Here is a 7,124-nt window from a genome sequence, read left to right as displayed (position 1 = left end):
CTGTAATCCCAGCTACTCAGGAGGCTGAGGCAGAAGAGTCATTTGAACACAGGAGGCGGAGGGTGCAGTAAGCCAAGATCACACTACTGCACTCCAGTCTGGGCAACAGAGCAAGATTCTGTCTCAAAATAAAAAAAAAAAAACAAAAAACTGCTGACTCATAGGAAACATGTATGTTCAAATTTAGCTAACACTATGCAACAATTTTCTTCTTATTATTTTATTCTAAAAAACATCAGGCTATAAAACATTTTTAGTGTTCACTGGTTTGTGAACACTGAGCATAGAAAGAGCCACTTTCTCTTTGCCCAGATATTACAGACACAGCAGAACAACTGCATCTATGGTGCTGGCAAGTCCAGGATAGCATCTGTGGGACAGTGCAACAATTTTCTTTGACACACTTTCATGCATACATTTTATCTTCATTTTGGTGTCCTAGATTTTATTTAAGCTAATGCATTTTTGCCTTCCTTTTTCTCCTGCTTTACCATAAAATGCTTATATTTGAATTTCAATTTGATTAATAGTCACCCTGAATTTAAAATTTCATAAAACCTCAAGAATCCAAAGTGTATCAAATCATTCTGCCAAGGATTCAAGGAAAATAACTAAAATGTTCCCCCATTCATTTATCAAATGCTCATTGAACACTTATAAGCGATTTTTTAAATTGAACCTGGGGATATAAAGAAATGTAAAATTCAACTTCCAATCTCTGAGAAGTATCTACAGTAGTTGACGACTCTTTCATCAGTAGCTGTCTATCCCTTTCCCGTGCCTTCCTGTCCTCCTGTCACTTCCACAATAGTTGCCCGCAGCATATGTAAGTGATGCATAGCAGGCTGACAGCTGTAAATGGAATTATTCGTGCTACTGTAGACAGCATCTTTCATTTACACAAACCATTTTCTCTTCTCTCCTTTACCTCTTTGGATAACTATCCATGAGTTTAGTCTTTTCCTTTTCTGGACAAAAAATATTAAAGACAAGAGCAAAATTGTTCTAGAAACTTCAGGAATGGTGGTAATATTCATTTTTCACATTTTTTCAAGAGTCTGTATATATTTGTGTATAATGGGATTTTCAGACTACATTTATATTGCGTAAAAAGATTGAAAGTGTTCACAATGTTCTTGCTGTTCAGTATTTCATATTGTAAAACGATCTGCAGACTATGTTGCTTGTTAAGGTAATGTGCTCAAGTATCTTTGTGGCTTAAAGGAGGTATTACAACTCCCAAAATAGCTACGGTCAGTCCTTCTCACTGGTAAGATAAAGCCAATTGTTGTTTGTGAACTGAATTGTTGCCCCTGTGCAGGGCACTTCAAAGTCCAGAAAGAGTGCTGTGAAAGGAGGGCTTCTCTGTAATTTATAAAATGGAGCACTGATTTCTAGTAAAACAATTACCTTCATCTAAAAATCTCTCATTTAGATGTTTCCACAAAGTATTAAAAGACACCCAAAGGTCCCTTATTGAATTTTTTTCATCAGTAGCTTTACTGAGTCTGTACTTATTTCCATCTATAGTTAAAGAGCTGCAAGCAAAAGTATGCAAGCAAAAGTATAATACGGTGGGCATAGCTGCTTGTACCAAATGATTCAAACTATTCATCAACAGGAAAATCCTTGAATTCATACAGATACTTTCAGTGCATGTGGTATAAACCCAAATCAAAGTAGCTTAAGTAGAAAGAGGATTCATTGGCTCATATAACTGGGAGGCTAACTTCAGCCACAACTCAATTCAAGGACTCACAAAATTGTTTGGACTTTGCTCCTCTCTCTGGGCTCTGCTTCCTTTTGAGCTGTACTAATCTTCTCCTACTGTAGACTACCTTTCTCCATGGGTCAGTGAATGCTCCACTCCAATAAACATTATTCCTGCTCTGCTATGCCCTTAAACGTGGCCATGTATTTCATGGCCAAATAGAAAAACTAGGAGAGAACTCCTTGTGGCCCAGCTTAGGTCATATGCTCTCTCCTGAACCAATTCCAGTTTCCCCAGGGAATGGAGTACTAGGTGTGGCCACACCAGGAAGTTATTTTGTTGGCCGGTTCACTAGAATCATTTCATCAGAGAGAGAAAAAATCTTCAGACAAAAAGCAGCAAATGTTCAGTACAGCTCTCACAGGGGCTTCACATATATTGGTCACAAAAATAGTTTTGGGGCAGGGAAGATCTATGATTAAGCAAAACAGGGTGCTATATAAAGAATGGAAATCACAATGACTTCTAATTGCAGTAGATTCAATCTCATTTGCCCAATTTTTTAGGTATCTCAATGCATGAAATTACTGATTAAACAACTAATTCACTTTAACAGTCACTTGACTGTCACTGAAGTATCTGATCAAAAATCAAGGTGTTAGCTCTGTGAGGTGGTATGTGCCTGCAGTCCTAGCTGCTTGGGAGGCTGAGGCGAGGGGGAACCACTTGATCCCAGGAGGTTGAGACCAGCCTGGGCAATATAGCAAAACCCGGTCTCTAAATATAAAAAGATGGTTTAAAAAAAAGAAAAGAAAAGAAAAATAGATTAAGGTGCCTGCAAAAGTGAACCCTCCACTATTGGGGTGATGGACTTGGGGTGATGATGTGTCAATGTAGGTTTGTCAATTGTAACAAATGCACCCCCCTGGTGGGGGTTGTTGATAATGGGAAGGCTATGCACAGAGGGTACCTGGGAAATCTCTGTACCTTTTGCTTATTACTGCTGTGAACCTAAAATTGCTTTAAAAGATGAAGTCTACTAAAACATTAAAAAATACATACATAAAAAATGGTATTAGATAACGTAATTATCTAACATAGCATTAAAAATAATTTAATAGTCGGCTGGGCACTGTAGCTCACGCCTGTAATTTCAGCACTTTGGGAGGCCGAGGTGGGCGGATCACAAGGTAAAGAGATCGACACCATCCTGGCCAACATGGTAAAACCTCTTCTCTACTAAAAATACAAAAATTACCTGGGTGCGGTGGGGCGCACCTGTAGTCCCAGCTACTTAAGAGGCTGAGGCAGGAGAATCACTGGAAATGGGAGGCAGAGATTACTGTGAGCTGAAATCACACCACTGCATTTCAGCATGGCAACAGAGCAAGGCTCCATCTCAAAAAAAAAAAAAAAAAAAAAGAAATTATGTCCTTTGTCGCAACATGGATGCAGCTAGTGTCTATTATCTTAAGCAGACAATAGGAACAGAAAACCAAATACCATATGTCTCATTTAAAAGTGGAAGCAAATATGGACATAAACATGAGAACAGTAGACACCATGGACCACTAGAGAGGGGAGGGAGGGATGGGGATGGGGGCATGAGTTGAAAAACTACCTGTTAGGTTCTAGCTCATTACCACGGTGTGATATACCTGTGTAACAATCCTACACATGTATTCCCGTATTTAAAATGAAAGCTGGAATTTGAGCACAGTGGCTCACATCTGTAATCCCAGCACATTGGGAGGCTGGGGCAGGCAGATGGTGAGGTCAGGAGTTTGAGACCAGCCTAGCCAACATGGTGAAACCCTGTCTCTACTAAAAATACAAAAATTAGAGAGGCATGGTGGCAGACACCTGTAATCTCAGCTACCCATGAGGCTGAGGCAGGAGAATTGCTAGAACCCAGGAGGTGGAGGTTGCAGTGAGCCAGGATCGTGCTACTGCACTCCAGCCTGGATGACAGAGCAAGACTCTGTCTCAAAAAAATAAAATAAAAGTTGAAATTTATAAAAGGATAAATGATGAAAATGATTTCAATTCACAATGCATTAAGTACTGATTAAAAGGCCTTTTAACACATGGGGTTTGAATTGCAGCTTTATGAGTAGCAAGGTAGATGTGCTGAGTTTCGAAAGATTTGGATAAGCAAACAGAAAATGCTATTTCAAGTGAAGGGTACACTGGAGGCAGACATCCAGAGATAAGAAAGAACAGTGTTTTTCGGGACAGTAAGTAACCAGCCCTGTCCAGCAGGGTTTGTGCAGCAAGGCAATCAGCAAAAAACATTTTCACTTGTCAAGTGGGATCATGTGGCTGAGAGTCCTGTCTCTGCCACATCTGGCTGGGTAACCACCAGTGTGCAAGCTGTAAAACTGGGATATCTCTTACCTTACAGTTGTTCCTGTAAAAATTAGACACTGACATGCCTGTCACATCGTCGTGCTTAAAGGATGGCAGCTCCTACAGCAAACATTAAGGCAAGACAGGTTGAAATTGAACTTCAAAAAAAACAATAAAGTAACAGGGTGGAAATTTACATTTATCCTATAGGCTGGAAGAGTCACTGCTTCAACATATAAGGCAGTGACAGGATGAAAATAATGCTTTCAATTAATCTGATTCTAGGTGGATGATACGTAAGAGGTCACTGCATTGTTCTCTCAGCTTTTCTGAATGGCAAACATTTTTCAAAGTATTAGTTTTTATTGTTTTAGAACTTGATTATTTTCTGCTTCCTCCTGCAATAATTTAGGCTCAACTGAAGTCTCTGTTGCTCATGTCTGTGTCCTCAGCAACTAGCAGGGTACCTGACACACTGCAGAGATGACCAATAAACTACTGTCTAACAGTTCAAACAGAAAAGAGAAAGTAAAAAGGGCCAGAACTATGGTGACAGCAGTTCGAGTGGGAAGATACAGCATGCCAAAGTTTTTCCAAAGAAATTTGGTGATTTGGACATAGAATAGCAATAAAAACCCCGGTGATGGGAGATTGCTGGAATCAATTGCACTACATTAAAAAATATGCAGATTTGAGGAAAAATGAATCGTATTTTCCATCCCTGGATTACAGGGAGGAAGTAGGCCAATTTAGTGCAGAACTAAAACTTGACAAAAGTTTTAGAGCAATTTAGCTAGTGGGGATTGCTGAGGTTAGCAAAGTAAAAGGTTTTTCAAGAAAAATGAAGGACCTCATCCTCCCACTCTATGAGAAGCAGAAACTGAAAAATGACCTTCTTTGTATTACAAATAGTGCCATTCCAAAATTAAGTAATAGTTTTTAAGAGTCTAGAGTGGAGTCACAAATTAGCGACAGTAGTTTACCTGTAGATTACTTTGAACAGCTTAATTCTGGCCTGTTTAATAATTGTCAACATTTAAAAATCAGAAGCTACATAAAAATTCTGATTCTTTAATTCTTTCAAACATCAGGCAGATGGTCAACCTTGTCTTCGTTTTTACAGGTAGAACTGGATGAAGCTGAGTAAATGCTGCTGCTTTAAATGACTCCGATTCACTACCCAATTTGTCTCATTTGTGATATTCACCTGGCCCCTGTAGGTACTGAAGTTTGTGAATCCTGGTCTAGGGCATTATGTCAGCTTTAATGACAATGGTAAGAATAAAATCAGTAACAGCAATAATAGCAGACTGAGCACTTAGTGGCAGGCTCTGCTCTAAGTGTGCCAGAGATCACCCACCATTTGAGGGAGGTGCTATAATTGTACCATCGTACAGGTGAAAAGACTAAGAGGTTCAAAGATCTGCCTAAATGTAAACAGCCAGAAAGTGGTAATGGTGAGATGAGAAATCCAGTCAGACTTAATTTGCACTTGCCAAATAGTATTCAAATTTAATGGTACTAAGTTACTCAATATGAAATCTGGGTCTTTTCCTAAAAGCAAATACCTACCTTCACTTCAGCCACAGGAACTTGCGCTCTTTTCTGCAGTATATACACGAACATGCACACCTGGGTAGTTATCTCATTGCTTCTTCTACCTGTGTCTATGATAATCTGAGATGAACTCAATAGTCTAGTTTCTCACCATAAATCATGAACTTTAGGTGGCCGGATGAGAATGTGGGAGTGGTAAGACTTTTCTTCATTTTTATGTCTAGTAAACATAAAATGCATAGAAACAACTAATCAACTGAAGAAACTTAAGTTCTAATTGGAGATATGCAACAGCCTCAGGTTTTTAATGAGATTTAGCAACATGTGGGTGAGTATAAATGGAAGTTGTAGACCATATTCAAGGCTCAGGGGATACAAGAGATGAGAGTCAGAAACACCATTTGGAGATGTTTCAGTGAGTGTTTCAAAGTGTACAATGTGAAAAATGTCCATGTTAAGGGAACAGGTTTCCAAGATGTCACAGTGGGCACTCTGAGTTCTCTGCTAAAGTATCAGTGGGTGTTAAAGTTTGCTTGGCTGAAGAAACATTGTGAAATATACAGGGAACAGAATGAAGGAACTTGAAAGATCAGACAGAAAGGACATTTGACTACATTGGAAAAAGGGAGAATTGGATTGGAAAACAAAAGCATCAGGGTTCTGAAAAAAAAAATCTATGGGAAGATTTAATCTGCTAATATATGAATATTTTTGTGGGGAGGGATACATAAAAGTTACACCAAAATGAAAATGGTGTAAACAAAGTAACTCAAGAATAAAAACTGCACTCATAACTAGCATGGATAACCAAAACCTTTGTTTCTGGAAACACATTTGAGAAATGTGAAGTAGCAGTGTAAGATGCAGGAAGCAGATTGCTTAAGCTAAAAGGATATGGACATCTGGGAAACAGGTACTATGATAGAAATGATGGATAATTACTGTGTCACACCTTGACTCCAGAAAAATCAATTCATTTTGCTGTGTTGGTATTTTAACACACATTTTTTAAAACTACAAATGGCATTACAGATGGAATGAAGCAATCATAATGAACCAGTTGATGAGCCTGAATTTTCTTTCAAATCTTTGCTGTATGCTGTGAAAAAACTGTTGAATGCACATTCTGTGTTACATGCTACTCTAGGTCCTTTGACTTCATTATTTCATATAATTTTCACTACAACTGTGTAAGGTAGACACAAGTATTTTTAAGATGAATCAGAAGGTCAGAAAAGTGAAATAACTTGCCTAAGTTCACACACCTGCTAGGAGACACAGCTGATTCTCAAATCCTCTCTGAGTTTAATTCATCCTCCAGTTATGCTTTGGAATGAAGATTGGAGTTAAATCCTGTTACTTACCAACTTTGTGGCCTGAGCCTAATTAGTCTCCTTGGACTTCAGTCTCCTCTTCTGTGATGTGGGAAGACAATACCAATTCTCATGGGGTTGTTTTGAAAGAATTAAATTCATTGATTTGTTCATTTATCTATTCAAATGACAGA

The 7,124-nt window shown here is 38.6% G+C and overlaps 1 non-coding gene across 1 annotated transcript; it reads right to left on the bottom strand.

The window, feature by feature from the left end:
* Positions 1-230: 230 nt before the first annotated feature.
* Positions 231-368, bottom strand: LOC118155128 (small nucleolar RNA SNORA43). Its single transcript, XR_004745351.1, has one exon. It is a non-coding gene; the product is annotated as a small nucleolar RNA SNORA43 (small nucleolar RNA).
* Between the last annotated feature and the right edge of the window lie 6,756 nt (positions 369-7,124).

This window comes from Callithrix jacchus, chromosome 6 (genome assembly GCF_049354715.1).
Source record: "Callithrix jacchus isolate 240 chromosome 6, calJac240_pri, whole genome shotgun sequence".
Classification (NCBI taxonomy): domain Eukaryota; kingdom Metazoa; phylum Chordata; class Mammalia; order Primates; family Cebidae; genus Callithrix; species Callithrix jacchus.
The sequence above is the reverse complement of the archived record's forward strand: the minus strand, read 5'-3'. Positions and strand labels throughout refer to the sequence as shown.